Consider the following 17,497-nt stretch of genomic DNA (forward strand, 5'->3'; position numbering starts at 1 on the left):
AAAACTTCAATACTGGCTGGAAACTTCTATATCACGGATGGTGTGAAACTCTTTTACATTATTTAACCCATGAAGTTGTTTCTTTAGAAAAATAAAAAGACAGTGAATACTGAGCATTTGCATTATTGTTTATGATGATGCTGAGGAATCAAGTTAATCAGTAATGTTTAGGAGAGCTTGAAATGCAATTTTGTTTGTTTCAGATTCAAAATAGGAGACGTCACAACATTTTTCCAAACAATAAAAAAGATGAAAATAAAAATTTGCATGAACTTCTCATTCTTTGGTTTCTGAACAGAGATTCAAGATCTGTGCACAATGCAGATGATACTGAGAACCATTTTTTGAATAATTTTAGGGGTGTTACTGTATACACTCTCTGAACTGCACACACCCACTTGGGTGACTGCACTGTCTTCAAGTCCAAGGAGTGAGAGACGGCTGATGGTTTTGGTATGTCAAACACACACACACACATACATGCTTGTGCACACACTTACACAGAAAGAGAGTTTACTCTGACCCAGATATTGTTCTCTCCAAGGCCCCTTCCCAAGTTAGGGAAACAGATGTGGAACTAAAAGAGGGGAGTCATTGGGGGAGGGGAGCAGTACGAGGGGCGGACCAATAGTCTGGCAGCACTGAAAGGCATTGTGCAGCCTGCACCTTTTTCTCATTAAACCACTGTATGTGTGTGCATGTGTGCATTTTACATTGTGCAATGCTGACATCATTCTTTAAACTTTCACTGAAATATTATCCCCCCCTCCCCGAAGTGTGCGGGAGGCAGTGATCAGTGTTCTTCTATTTATTGGACTGAAATGTGACTGAAGAAAGAAGTGAATGATTAAGAGGTATGATGTTGGCGCACAAAGAAGAGGAAAAAAAAAAAGACTACACCATCAAATTCTGGTAGCTGCATGTGTCCACTTTTTAGGGTCAACTGCTCATCTACCTCTGTGTGTGTGTTTGTGTGTGTGTAAGCAGTGGACAGTAACTAAGTACATTTATTCAAGCACTGTAATTAGGTACAGTTTTGAGGTACTTGTACTTTATTTGAGTATTTCCATTTAGTGCTACTTTATACTTCCACTCCACTACATTTCAGAGGTAATATTGTACTTTCTACTCCACTACATTTATTTGACAACTTTAGTTACTTTTCAGATGAAAATTTGACACAATGGAAAATATAACAAGCTTTTAGAATACAACACATTGTTAAAGATGAAACCAGTGGTTTCCAACCTTTTTGGCTTTTGACATTTTACAAAAAGCAGTGTGTAGTCAGCGTCACATTTCACATGTCTATGAGTTGTTAACAGCTCCACCACATTGTGATTTTTCCCTCTAAACTTCTCACATGGTTTCATTTCAATAAATGTTCAAATGATCCAATATTTCATCATGAATCGAAGATTAGAGAACTAACCTTTTTTTCCTTACTCTTCCATTAATCATCTCACGACCCCTCAGATTTATCTGGTGACCCTTTGACCCCTACGTTGGGGACCACTGGACTAAACTAGCTTAATGTATATGAAGTAGTTCAAACTAGCTCCACCTCCAGCAGCTACAACAGTAGCACGCTGCTTACATGCTGATGCTAATGAGGTCATATATGATAATATATCAGTCAGAGGGACCAAACCACTACTTTTACTGCAATACTTTCACTACATCAAGCTGATAATACTTATGTACTTTTACTTGAGTAGGATTTTTCATGCAGGACTTTAACTTGTAATGGAGTATTTTTTACATTGCTGTATTGGTTGTTTTACTTAAGTAAATATGTAAATCTGTGTACCCCTGTGTGTAAGACAAAATCTGACAAAGTCCAGCGGTCAGGGTGTGGGCATTATGGTCACACACACTCATGGAGACAGTGAGTGTCCCTCTGTGACTCCTGTTGATGGTCAAAAATAATTAGGCTCCAGGAGGTCGTTGTCCACATCACTGCACACAAACACACACACACCCAGAGTGGTGAGCAATGGTGTTCTTGTCATAGCTTTGGGTATTCAGGATGAAGTTATGTCTGAGTAAATTGTCTGTTCATCTTGTCTGTATCCTTACTTTCCATCTCTGCTTGTGTTGTCATTAAATTTTAAGGAATACTTCAATATTTTGGGAAATAACGCCTATTTGCCTTCTTGCTGAGAGAAGATCAATACATGACTGTTCATTAAATAGGACGCCAGAGACAGCAGCCTGTTAGCTTAGCTTATCATGAAGACTGCAAAAAAGGGGGGAAATTTGCCACGAAACATTTTTTGGCACCTTTGGCTCATCCTCAAGAGCCACTTTGGGAATCACTGGTGTAGAATCAGCTGTCCTAAATATGTGTGGGTTAAGCATATCATATTGGATTTTGTGATAAAACTGGTGTCATTTACTGCCCAATTGCTTCTGTGTTATTGGTATGATGTCTCCTTGGTGTCCTTCTCTGTGAAGGTCTCATTCTTCTCAGCCTCTCTCTTGTGTGTGTTTGTGACTAAAAACACTAATAAACAGACATGTTCCTAAGTGTGTGCTGTCTTTCATTGGAACTTCAAAGCTCAAGCAGTTAATAATGCAACTCCATGATTCATGAGGTAGGGAACTTCGTGTTTATGTCTGGATTGAAATCACTGTGCTGCAGTGACTAATGGTTTACTTAATTAAATATCTGTAATGATAAACTATAAAGTGGCACCTAGATTTGGAGGCTATACAGTTGATTCAAGTAAACAAAAGCACTTAAACTACTGATTGGATTATGCAATTAATGTTGGTCAATATAACACTGCTTATTTATTTCCACTGGAGACCAAATATGGTTGTAATCAGTTGACCTTAAGATTGAGTACTCCATAAATAATTCCTAAGTTTGTATAAACAAGTGATGAGTGACGCATCCACACCAGGTTAGTCAGACGCTTTAGGACTGCTGTTGATACAGCAGCATACGCAATTCTATGATGAAGGCACAAAGAATCTGACTTGGTTAACCATAATTAACTCAGCATTTGAGCATATACAGTAGATTATAAACATCATCTGCTAAACATCAGAGTGTCAACATTCTCACCGTGACCATGTTAGCACGCTAACATTAGCAATAATCTATACAGCTTCAGTCCTGCTAGTGTGGCTGTAGACTTGGCAAAGATGCTGTAATTTTTTTTATTTTCAAGGCGTTTTGGGATGGGGATAAGGGACTGAGCTAGCAGGCAAGAGAAGTCACAAGAGAAAAAGGTTTTATTTACCCAAAACACAAAAAAAATTTACAAAAGATGTGTAGCAAAAGTTCTGGGCCCTTAAAAAAGAGATTAACTAAACAGAACTCAACTCATGGTGTGCTAATTTAACAAACTGAACACAATGGGGAACATAATGGCTGATCAGAACAACGCACTACCAACTGAACTACAAATTACTTTTGTGTGTACTTGTGTGTATTTATTTAATTATGTTTAAATTAATGTTTCTGAAACTTTCTTAATATTTTTAGGAATCTTATATTTTTATTAGTTAAGTTTGTTTAAATCGTTTATTCTACAAGTGCACTGTTTTTGGTTGGGAGAAAGGGAATTTCATTTCAATGTATGCGAGTACTGAGAAATGACAATAAAGTTATCTTGGATCTTGAAATAAAAAACAGGACAACTCTTCAAAAGGTTTATTAATTAACCAAAGCAAAATTACCAAAACCTTATATACTCTAAAGAAACAAACAAAATATCTAAACTAAGACTTATATTCCCCCCATGATGTGGCGGGCATTTGGTAGAGTCTGACTGGCCACTTCCTGTACTTTGTGGCTCTGCTCTCTGGAGCACATCTTTGCTCAGGCGTGGTAAAATGTCCTCCAGCAGCGGCAACCACAGCACTGGTCATTTTAAAATCAGTTGTGTGGCTGCGAATGCGGCTATCACAGGCAGCAATTATACTGTACATTGTGTCATACTGATTATGTCATAGGGAAGGCAGTTAAGACAATTAAGGCAATTAAATATTTAGCCTGTTCCCCTGAGATGTCTTCTCCTAGTGCAAATGTATCGTAAATACAAGCGGTAACTCCCATGGCTTGAGGTTGAAGCTGCTAGATGCTGGCCGCAAAAAATCACTGGCTCCAACTGACTCCCATTCAAAAAGTGTCAACTTCCTACCAGAGATACTAAGTCAATGATTTTTTTTAAACAAGTCATTATGGTCTCAGTCAGTAAATGCAGACCCTCTAATAAGTGTACTGGTGGTCATTTTGGAAATTATTGCTCTGTTAATAAGATTTAAAGACTTAAAGTAGCTTTGATGTCTGCCTTGTGGTCTGCTGCTCTCCCTGGCTCCAGGACTCGCACTGAGTCAGACTATTGTCACAATATTTTGGTATTTTGGTAAGTTTAATGGTACTTGATTATGATACCTGCCCAGTTAGCACAATTTAGCTAAAGTAGCTAAGGTTAGACCATGAAACTGTGAAATTGTTACCGTGAAAGGAGACACCCTGCACTCCTTATTTGGAAGGTCATCCATATGAAAAAGATGATGTCGACCATAAGCTGCAACTCTGGGCTTCAAACAGCTCCAATGCAAACGTCCATCTTTATATAAAGTCTATGGTATCTGATTATTGTAGACAACAAAAATTTAATTTTATGATTAAACTAAAAATTACCATCAATTAACTAGTTAATCTTATTAAAAATAAGATTAACATTTATATCTCTGTCATCAACTGATGTATATTGATGTTTTCTTAAATTGACCAGTAAGATGCTGATTGAAGTTGACAGATTGAGGTTGAGTGGAAATACACATCAGGTCACTTTGATGTACCTCCATTTAATTGTGAGGCTTAATTATAAATTATCTTCAAACCAAAATTGTAACTCTACATGTTAAATTTGTTCACCTTTTGTTAGAGGACTAGGGAATATATACACACTAAAAAACATCCCATTTTAATCCCTCTTGAAGTCTACATGGTTTATCTCAGAAAGTAATTTATGATAAGACAGTGTTGACAGCAGAGTTACACCCATGCACACAAACATTAACAGATACATACATATGTGCACATGCACGCTCAGTAATTTGTAACGGATGTTTAGAGAAGCGAGAAAAGAAACCAGGCTATGGTGTGCTGGCCTCTGTGACTCCTTTCAGAGAGTCAAAGGTCAAGAGTCTGTTCAGGAAAAGCAAGATTATTATACCGCTTTCAAGTAGAACCCAACGACTGCAATTTTAATATTGTCTGAAAGGGAAAGCAGGGTGGGGTTTTAAGTTATAATCTGTACCATCTTAACTGTATTACCAGGCAAAATTCATTATGAAACAAAATGTACCAATGTTTTTGCAACTGCACTTAATATAATAGCCTGCTTTTATGTAGCTTACAACAATAACAAAGGAAATTCTTTTTTTCAGTGTTTGTCACCTGATCTCCATTTCCTATTGCGTTGTTACAATTTTACAATTTTATGATTGGATTTCAACAACTCCTGTAACACAGACACACACACACACACACACACACACACACACACACACACACACACACACACACACACACACACACACAGAGACAGCCCAGATGGGTTGAGCAAGCCGTTGGGCAGGGTTGGGTGTGTTCTATAGCATGTCTGTGGTCATCAGTGGTGGATCAGTAATTACACAAGTCCACTGATGCTCTTGAAATATCCTGATTTATTAACACCAACATACATATTGTTAACTTTTGAGAAGTGAAACAATCCTCTGTTGCCTGAGATGAAAATTCATACATACATATATACAAACCCCCTAAAGAAATGCAGATAGAACAAATAAAACAATTATCATGAAATTCAGTATTCCACTGACAATAAACAGATAATAAGGATGCATATTGATTGACATTGATGAGAACTCAAAAGATCACAGGATGATGACTGTATAGTGGATCAGCATCTGACAATAATACTTTATAAGACTGTATTTTTTTTTTTATTAAGCTTCCAGGACAAGACAGTAAAGTACTCTTTAAACAGAAGAGCTGTGCTTAGGGATTACAGCAGAATATAAGAACTCACTTCTCATTCACATGAGTTGGGAAGGTCCCTTTTTGGATACTAATAATCAGTATTACCTTGGGAGTAAAAAGATATATACATAGATACCAGATGCAGTTGTGTGTATGCACGGTATAAATACATGTCTATGTGTATTACAGCATTCACTGATGTGGTTTTGGATGTTCGAGTCATCTCACACAGCTGTTGAAGCCAGGCCCCCCACCCCCCCCAAACCCAAAAAACCTGCCAAAACTCACTTCCACATGCGTATGTATTCATCTTCCTGTGTGTATGTTTTCTCTTGAGTCCACAAGTGCCGTTACTAAACGATAGCACCAATTTGGAGCTATCCTCGTCACAAAAGCAATTGCGGTTAGCTGAAAAAATAATAGAGAGGAGATGAAAACCCCCACACAAATTATCCAAGCTGGAGAGGCTTCTTTCATTTTTCTGGACATAGCACTATGACTATTATCTTGAAGGCACTGCAGTAAAAATAAACAAGTCTCCAACACAGAATTTTGAGAGGCTGCGTTGATGAGGATCAGATCCTATGTGTAATCACACATGGCGTCCAAATGGGTAAAAGAAATTTAGCAGCAAAAAAAAAGATAATAGTGGAGATTCTTTTTGTCAGCTTCATCTCCCTCCTCTCTCTACTCTTTCCAGGAAAAAGTCAGACAGTGATTCATTCCCCCTTACGATCACCTGGCTAGGGTTTTCAAACTCACTTCACCGTTCCTTTGAGATGATTCAGAGGTTGTATCAACACATTCTTCTGATGCCATAATGTATAGACTGTATCCACACCGACAAAAGAAGACTTCTGTTGTGACAGGCTGACTGTTCGTGGATGATGTCATGTAATGATGGTGCAGATGAAAAAAAAAGTGGTTCTGCTTTTGTTTATAGAGATTATGACATACAAAGACAAACAAACAGGAAGACACACACACACACACACACACACACAGGTATATAGCCACTGTACAGCATAAACATATGGTGTTCCTACCTTAAAATAGTCAGTCCGAGCCCTCAGTCCTGTGTTTAAGACATCACCACTAGACGTGTGTGTGTGTGTGTGTGAGTTAATACCACATAAGAATGAATGCACCACAGCTGGGAGGTTAATCGTAGAAAGTGCAGCGAGTCGCCTGTAGAAATGAAACAGCTCTGGAATACTAATAATTTCTACTTGTGACTCCATGGTTGTATCTACCACAGGACTGTGATCTCATGTTCTATGTCTGTCTCTTTAGCTGAGTTTCCATGCAAGCATTCCTCTTTCTCTAATTATGATGTATTGAATTATACAAGTTGGATGAAGCGCCGTACAACATAAACAAGAAGACTGAGGTTCCAATTTTTAAAGCAAAATGACACTAAATATTTACTACTTAAATTACTTGAATAAACAAGTTGGTCATTTACACATCTATCAGTTATGGAACAACATTATCATTCATTTTATGTCGTATTTCTGTCCACCTGATGAATTTAAGTCCAATATTCACTCTCTTTTAGCTCTGTTTTTGCTCTCTACCAACTCCTGAGGAAAATATATCTGGCTGTTGAGCTGCTAAATACTCCACTTGGTTCACCAGCTAGTTGCCAACTGTGTCTGTTTTCTGTTTGGTGCTGAGCAGTTAGTGTACAGTGGATTTTTTTTAAAGCTTTTCCATCTGAATACAGCTGGCGAAAAGAAGTCTAAGACCGGTGAGAGTGAACCAAAAATAGAGTAAAAGTAAAATTACAGCCAGACAGCTAAACAATGAGCTAAAACTGTAAAACTGAGGGGGAGCTGCAGAGTCGGGTGATAATTTTCTGTTGGTTCATCACTACGAGCAACGTGTCTGACATTACACATTGTCATATGATACAATGTTATATTAAAAAATATTGATTATAGCCACTTTAAAGCTACAATATGCATTTTTCTTACATTTTTTAAAGTTAAAATATGCTCTAAAACATTTCTTAATATGGAGAGGTGTTGCTCATTGAACAGCCTGGCAGCAGTAGAGATGTTCCCTTCCCAAGTTTTTCAGCGAGCTTCGCCCTTCTGACCAATCAGAGAAGGCCAAAGTCAAGGGCCCAGGAGCTCACGTCTGTCAATCAACTTATAACTTGACGCTTGGTACACCAGAAAGAACACCACATTTGAAAACTTGGACAAGTGACACGGAGATTTAGTTTTAATTTTATTTTTAGAACTGTTTGCAAGCTATTTTTTCTGTTTTACAAGAGAAAGGGAGGATGTGGACTTTTTTGGTTGGTTTGGAAATTTTACAAATGACTAACTTCCGTTAAAAAGCACTACACAGCCCCTTCACTGGGTTTGGGACTTTCCAGGATTCTGAGGTACTGTAAAGTGGAATTAACAGTTCACAGTAATTTCAGTAGCAACGGTTTTGTTATCTAAAATAAATATTTTGAAAATGCGTAAAAGATTACGCTTGTCTATAGTTTCTCAGTAAGAAGACACAAGTAAATGCTGTGTATTTTAAAGCAGAAAACAAATACTGACTTTGAAAAACGTAATCTGACGTGTGATGTGAATGTTTTGTCAGCAACTAGCGAAATATTTCCTACACCTGTTGACGCTGTAGTAGTATAGCTAGATCCCTCCAGAGTACATGAATGAGACCCAGTCTGACCATAAAAGAGAGTGTGTGTGTGTGTGTGTAGGCAGGGGCAGGGGGTTGTATTTTTGCTCGGGGACACTGGGATATGTATCTGCCTGACTCTGCAATCTCCACTTTCTGACTCACCGCCCAGAAATCCACTCTGGTAGGTCTACACACATACACACACACACACACACGCCCGCACACACACATAAGCAGACATGACAAATACTGGGCTTCCACCATCATGAGCTCACTGAAAAACAGCTGCCATTCGCTCACAGAGGTCAAATGAGGGGGAAAGCCTTGTATGTCTAACTGCCTGCCTGCATCTCTCCTTATCTGACTCCCATATTTATGTCTGTAAACTCTGTCTGTATCACTCTTGTTTCAGTCTATTCAACTAGTTAAAGAATAATTGTGTGATTACTTTGTTCTTTGTTCTTTTTATTGTTATTTTCATTCCATCGTCAGTGGTGCTTAACTAGTCCCAGACGCTTACAGCTAGAAAGGAGGTTCCAATTGTTGAACATGTTCCCACAATGTGTGCTATTACTATGATTTTTTTTTCTAGCATATTCCAGTGATTTTATATACATTTTTAAAATATTACTACTCACTCCCACAGTTTTAACTCTTCAAGCACATATCATACCTCAAAATGTTGCCACAAGCCTACTCTCTCTCAAAACGTGACTATATTTCCCATAGGAAGTAAAGTTTTTGAGATCTAAACCTTAATTGATAGGGAGAGTGCTGTTAGATTCTCAGTAGCCCCTTTTATACAGAGATCCCACAACATTGCCATAAAGAAGACCCGTCATCATGCCAGCTTTGCTTTTTTTCAAACAAATAATAATAATAATGCCGCCCCCTTGTGTGATTTTAGATAGCATGCTGGCGTTGCAAATCAGAGACGTGACTTGTAACACAACTGTGTCTAATGTGTGTAGTCCCACAATGCCAGCTGTCCCATTTACACAGAAGTCGATCCGGCAATCCGACATTAAGCCACTGCCGGCTTAATGGCGGAACAACAATGGCCCCCCATTCCGTGTTTGTATGTTTTATACCGAACGGCGAGGCGGAATAACGGTGCAACATTCCCGCCTTGAACAGGCTGTGTGAAAGGGGCTATTAACCGCAGTGCATTCTGCAGAAACTTACAGATTCTCTCTTCTTTCAAACACTTTGTGCACACATTGTACTTCCACATGCTCAGCAAGTCCTGCTGCCACTAATAATATACAAATCTCTGCTTTGTTTTAGGCAAATCAATTTTTTCTTAACAAAATGTGAATTTGCGCTCTGCATTTCGGGGATTCCCTGTGGTTAAGCCCTGGTAATGGTCAGCTTTCCCTGTTAGATTGTAAGGTTCTGAGTGCACCTCATAACACTGCTATTATGAACAGAGGTGCTTTAGATATTTATCATATACCATCATTCAATGCGACTCCAGCACCCAGAATGTCAGAGCTGCTCTTATTTTCTATGCAATTAAAGGTCTAAATATCAGAATCAGCTCTTGCTTAGTGCTTGCTGTGTCACGTGTTAGCTCAGTGTGAAGCATTGCTCTCTTACAAGCTTTGGTTTTGAGGTTTGATCCCACCTGCAGGCAATGTTAGTCTTGGAAGTATCTTAATACAATTCAGCTTCCAGCAGCACAATCATTCTCAGCTTTCAGCAATCAAACGCAATTTCTTCAGTAATTGCTGGTTCTGGTTTATTATGTCTTAGATCTTATTTCTGTAACTTTGGCTATCGTTTCTATAGGTTATCATAGAACTATACTCACCTAAGTAATTGCTGAGATGTGGGAACATGGTGACATTATAACAAAACTAATGGAACAAGAAACACAAGCATTGAGATAGTCAAATAGATTTGAAATTTTATCTGGCCGTAAAACCCCAAAGTAAGTGCACCCAAGATGTCAAAAATAACTCAGTGAACAGGAAAACTGTGCTGTGTGCACGAAACTATGTTCAGTGTGCAGCTAGTTATAATATCATTATTGGAATACATGTAAGTGTATGAGTAGGGATAAGTAATTTTTAAATCTGTTTAAAGGATATAGCTGGCTGTTAGGGATGTGCAGAGGGCCCAGTATTTGTATTTGTATATGTATTTGTTGAGGCAGAAAAATTATTTGTATTTGTATTTGTATTAGAATAATAGTGGAAAGAGGCTTAAAAATCCAGTTTTTGTTTTTATTATGCTTTTAATTTTAGAAAATTAAAGTGTTACTGTAAGTGTTCATGAAGTGTTCCCTTGGGAGCATTTCGCGTGTGTCAGTAGCTCAGCTTTATCTCTGGGGAACACCCCCAACTCAAGGACTGGTGTCCAAATTAGGAAATGTGCGTCATGTAGCAGGTGGATGTGACTCCCCTCGTTGAGACCTGCTAATACACGTAACAGTGGAGCAGAGGACAGAGACTGAGATAGCGATGTGACCGACCTGCGTGCTGGTATTTGACGTGTTTTTTTTTCTTCCCGAAAACAAATAATTTTTAAAATATTTGTATGAAACAAATATTCGTTAAAAAAAAACAAAAAAACATTATTTGTGCTTTGCCGAATAACTTATTTGTATTCAGGCACACCCCGCTGGCTATTTTATATATATTTTTCTTATTGTCAACAAATCTTGTGCAGAGCCAAACCAACAATGAATCAATCCTACTTGGAAGTATAAAAGTAAGCCTGATTTATCTCATTCTTCTGTGTGGTCCAATGTTGTCCAAAAACTATTAAAAACAAGTCAGACAGTCAGTATGGGCATGTTAGTTTGTTTAGAAACAGCTCCAAAGTCAAATGAGAGCATTTCAGTTTCCGTTGAGTAAGACAGATGCCACTGTGTTTATGCTTAGCTATCTTGTTGTGCTACATATCACAAACTCTAGACTTTGTACTACACTGTAAATTTCTCAAAGAACTAGCTATATCCCTTAAGATAAGTATAAATACAATGTAAAACAAAAGTTAAACATATTATTGATATGATTAGTATTATCTCTGAGCTGCAGTGGCTTTTCTCTTTCTTTCTGTGGGCCTGTGTGTGTGAGTGTTTCTTTGCATGAATGTCAGTTGGCTCAGCATCCTATCTGACTCAAAAACCTTGCTCCTCCCTACCCTGTGGGAGGCATTAAACACACACAAATGCACACACACACACACATGCACGCACACACGCACACACACACACACACACACACACACAGAGAGGTAGGCCCATCAAAAAGGAGGCTTTTCCCAGTGTGGCATGGTAAATGATAGAGAGCGAGCGAGTGGTGGTTAAGCAGAGAGAAATGAAGGAGAGCAAAGGGGAAAGTAGAGTCAGCTGCTTTGCCATGAAGGCGGAGAGGGAGTGATACTGAAACCACACCTAGAAGTGCATGAAGAGAAGAAGTGATGAATAGATGCAGATGGAAAAGATGTTCTAAGGGGCTCTTATGCCTGTTAGATTTTTTTTTTTTTTTTTTTTAAGCAATGCAACCAAAAAACCTGAGAGAACACATGCTGCTATCATGTGAAAACCACATGACTGCTAATTTTAGTGCTTGGAATCCAATTTTTCCTTGAGCTGAAAGTTCATGTTGTCTATGGCAATCTTGTGTTTTCAATTATTTCTTTTAAAGCCAGCTGAATGATTTAGATTGTTTTTTTTTGTTGTTTTTTTTGACTTTTATTCCTAAAAATCTGAGATTTTCCTCCAGCAGAGGAAATACGTTTATTTTAAGACAAATGCTGGAAACTTGGAAATGTATGTGTGTGTCTGTTTGTGTGTGTGTGTGTGTGTGTGTGTGTGTGTGTGTGGTGAAGCACAATGGGCTGTAAAAACATTTTGAGTCATCTGAAATCCCCTCTTACCTCTTAAATTGTCCACAAATCATCTTTTTTTTTTTTTTATTGCATCACTATGCTTTGCATCTGTACACTCTCACTCTTCCTCCCTCTCCTCCTCTCACTATATACCTCGTTCCTTCTCTCCACTCTGTGTGAACTCAAGTCAGTGTTGATACAAGACTTACATATACGAAACCCCCCTCTAATGACCCACACTGGGATCAGAGTGTTTAAGACAACACAGCAAGGGAGTTTTTGGTTTGTTTTCTCTGGCTATGATTCATAAAGCCTTTAGTATCATAAATGAATCATGCCTGGCTCTAGGTCTCTCAAAAGGCCCTCTCTTTCTCAATGAAATCATGTTGGACCCAAGCAAAGGAAGGATTAAGTTTGCATGTGTAACTTGAAGTAAAATGAATGCACAAAATTGTTTTATTATTGAGATTAAATAATAGTTCAAGGGTCTTTGATACACAGTGCAGTAACTGGTGAATCATACCTTGATGCTTGACAGTTGCTAGAAATTTTTCTCCTTTCATATCTTCATTGAATCTTCTTCAAAGTTGTTTGAGCTCAGTGGGGATTATTACTGTCACAGATGCCTGGAGGCAGTTTTGTCTTTGTACAAAGATTTTCAGCAGAATTTCAACAAGAACAAAACATAAAACAAGATGTAGTATTTCCTTTTTGGCATGTTCTACAAAAATATGACACTGCTCATCAAAATCTTAATATTTCAGAAACACACTTTAATGGAAAACAGACTATACTTGAACACAAGCAAAGTTTGCAGGCCTCATTTATTTCTTCTTTGACTAAAAGACTGATACAGAGGAGGATGAGGAGGAGGGACAGATAGGGGCAGGCGGAAGGTGAAATTAGAGAAGAAATGGAGGAGGAGGGAGAGGAGGTGAGAGCAGAGGAAGTGGCTGGGGATAAGATAGATGTCTGAAAAAAAGAAAGACAGGGAGGAGGAGATGAGGGATGTCAAAGAAGGGTAATGGAGGAGGAGGGGGAGGAGGAGGAGTGGGGGGCGGGGGGGAGTCTGATATACAGATTGTGAATAGAGGGCTAGTCTGGCAAACTTCCTGCCCTGTGAGAAAAGGAAAAAGCCAAACTTGGTCTCATGCTCTTTCTCTTCTTTTGCCCTCTGTTCGCTCAGAAAAGTTGCCAAGTTCAACTGTAACTATAATGCTCGGTTTCTTTCCCTTTGCTTCATTGGCTGGTACTTCTCTTTCTCATGATTTTGTATCTGCATCATCTGAAAATTGAGTCTCATGAGGGCTGCATGATGCTTTTAGGTCAGTGCAATTATGCTCATTAGGGACTGCTATACTCGCTGCATCTACTGTCTGTGCGTGTATGTGCATACATTTGCTGCTGAGTAAAAGTCTTGCATCTTCACGAGTAACGCCTTTAATTATTTTTTTCATCCATCAACAGCATAACGTCAACATTATGACATGCATAAAGACGTTTTGAGCTGAGGAAATTTCTCACAATGTGGATTATTCAGAGCCCTGCAGCTCTCCGTAGATTAACCTCAAAAGTAAGACATGCACTGTTTTGATGAATGACAGGATATGTAAAGAAATTAAAAACTAAATTTTGTGTTTATATGACTGATTACAGTGGATATCACTTTCAGATTAGGTTTAAATTAACATAATGTCTGGGTTGCGGAAATGGTTTGTCTCTGTTTGTTTACAGAGGAGAAGATGAAGAAACAGAGAGAAACAGGAGAAAGGGAGAGAGAAAAACAGAGAGCAGAGGGGAGGGGACGAGTAAATTAAGAGGAAGAGAGATAAAACGTGAGAAATTAGGGCAGCATCTGTTTCTCTTTGATGTGAAATAAAATCTCTCTGGGGGGAAATAAGTTTTCTGCCTAGCAACCCCAGCAGAAGTCTAATTAACTGTTTATCTTTATTGGATAATGGCCAACTCGTGAAGCGATGGTTTTCCTGGATGAGACGCACACACACACAAATACGCAGTTTCTGTAACTCCTTGAGGACCAGATTCAGATCCAGACTCATCCCATACTGCTGTTATCATGATGTATTAACTGGGTGTGACACACAGTCTTGCACACATAGTTACAGTAGACACACACACACACACACACACAAATTAGAGGTTTCAGCAAAAGGATGAATAAAAACTCTGCAGCTCTCAGATCAACCCAGGTCAACCAGACAAGGAGGAGGATGAAACTGATTACAGACAAGAAGAGGAAGAGACAATGGGTGTGAGAGAAAAAAAAGAAGAAGAATGGATAGCAGTAAGGGTGGGAACATTGGCTGAAAGAAGCAGTGAAAGCAGTGACAGAAAATAAGGAGAAGTAACTTGACGTAAGCAACAAAAAGAGAAACAATATGCAAACGTGACAATAGAAAGCAGAGGAAGAGGGTAAATTAATATTACATCTACCCTCGCAGAAAGAAACAGACCATAGACTGTGTATAAAGATGGACGCAGCAAGGTGTCACATCACTCATCGCTCCACTTGCATTGGAGCTGGTTTGAAGCCCAGAGTCGTAGCTTATGGTCAGCACCATCTTTTCTATTTAGAGCCAGGAGCTTCCAAATAAATTTTGCTGAGTGTTGCCTTTCTCTCTCTGGAAACGCCCCACTACCTTGGACTGAAGCTAACGCTAGCTTACTGGGAACACCTGGCAGTGCACTGTGGGGCTAATGTCAGCTACTTAAAGTAAATTGTGCTAACAGGGCAGGTGTCATCATCAAGTAATATTAAACTTACCGAAATACTGTGACAATAATCCGACTCAGTGCGAGTCCTGGAGCCAGATAGAGCAGCAGGTGAGCCAACTGTCAATCAACACCAAAAAGGCAGACAATAAAGCTACTACAAGTCTGCAAATCTTATTAACGGAGCAATAATTCCAAAGTGAGAGCTGGAATTTAGCGATTGAGACCATAATGACTTGAAAAACAAAGATTGACTTATTATTTCTAAAATGAAGTTGACACTTTTTAAAAGGGAGTCAATTCCAGCCAGCATCTAGCGGCCATATTTTTGGCATTGCACTTTAAGGTACTTCCACATCTGCGTCAACGTCAAGCTGTGGTAGTTGCTGCTTGAAACAGACAAATGCCTCTGCCAGCCAACCTGGACACAGTTTTAGTACTTCAGTTCCAGTCGCTGCAAACCTCCTGTGTGGCTGTACGGCTGATTATAAAAGGCTGTTGTTGCTGGAAGCGGTGTCAGTTTCCATCAAGTTCAAATGTGAGCAGGGAAGCAATATTGGCAAAGTTGATACACATATCAGATGCGTTCAGTCAGATATGCATCTAAGCTGGATCTACACACAATGCGGATATATCTAATTATCAAACACTATAAGTGTACATTATATAATAGCTATAAAACAAGTCCTGTCAGGACCAAACAGGGTTTTAAATGTCCGTTTAGAGAGTGTTACAAAATCAAATAGAGCACAGGTTTGCACAACTTTATTCATACTGTTTACCACTTGACTTCAAGGACTTCTACGCCATACACTTTGAGTAAATATTAAATATTTGCAGGCTGCTCTGCTTTTAGGGGTTAGATTAGGTGAAACATATGTTGTAAATCAATGTAGATACAAAAGCTGTGATTAAAGGAAAACCATAATTAAGAATTAAGATAAGATTGAATCAGATTAAGGGGATGTTTGCTAAAAAGTGTATTAGCTGAAAATGTTTTGTTTAAAAGTGTATATAAGAAACTGTGAGCAGGCCGGGAATCTGGACTGGAAAAGAAAGAAGTGGGATATGTGAGAGAAAGAAAATTCTTTCCTGAAAATACCAGTGACCATTATATAATTAATAGCTGTTACAGCATGCTTTTCGTCTAGTCTGAGTAAAAGTGTCTACTGTATGTCTATTTGCTTCAGTCCCCTCGTCTTCAGCATGGCACCATCTAGTCATAGCCTGTCTTTCCTGTGTTTTCTTCCTCTGGTGGGTCCCCCACCTCTGTGGAGCCATGTGAGATGGCAAAACTAAGAGAGGACAGTGTCATCATGAGCAACATGTGCAGAGATCTGCAACAAGGGCTACAACTCATGTTCCTGTTTTCACTGTTGCACATTTACTGTGGCTGTAATGTTAGTGGATAGTTACTTCCTCTTTGCAAGATTTAACATATAGTTTCTGTATCCTAAAACACAGTAGGATAAATCATCTTCGTATATCCTTCTCAGTTGTTGCTACTTGGAGAGGGCCTGAAATCCACTTCCACGTTTCCACAAAGTTCACTTTCACAGTCTTAATTTGTGCATGTCTGAGATGTTGTAAGGTGACCCTTCTCAAATTCTGTGTTTGAAAGTGAGATGTGATATGATAAAGCTTGCATTGATGCAGATTTTACAGTGGTCATCTAGCCAAATCTCCTCATGACTCCTTATGACTTGTAGAGAATAGGACTATCGGCAACAGAAGGAGAGCAGAGACACTTACAGTGAGAGTGTCTCCCATATTCAGCCTCCTCTCATTGATATATATAGGGTGGCCTAAAACTGCATTCAGATCAACTTTAGCCTGGCGTGAAAAAACGCAGCCCTCTCATTCATTTGTAAGAGTCAGTCCTGCAACAAAGGAACGAATCAAAGATTTGTATACACTGACTATATAGTTTGTTCAGTTTTTCCTAAGCTAAGCGGCCACATAACAGATCAAATGCACTTCAGTAAGTACGCCGGCATCATCATTCAAATGGCCCAGTGCTGATTTTGACTTCCTTTAGTTCAGCGTGCATTCAGCACTGCGCACAAATTTAATAGCTCAACATCCAACTATTTACAGTTATCAGATTATGGTTCTTTCTGTGGTTATTGTGGTCTTTTAATGCGCTTTAATGAGGTGGTAACGTACTGTGAATCGCAGCTGAACTGACAACAGCACTCTCAGTCACCAGTGAGGACCTCCGCAGCTAAAAGCTACTTATTCAGTCAGTGACAATATTGACTCATTATAATCAGC

The sequence above is a fragment of the Thunnus maccoyii genome, chromosome 11, assembly GCF_910596095.1.
Source record: "Thunnus maccoyii chromosome 11, fThuMac1.1, whole genome shotgun sequence".
Classification (NCBI taxonomy): Eukaryota; Metazoa; Chordata; class Actinopteri; order Scombriformes; family Scombridae; genus Thunnus; species Thunnus maccoyii.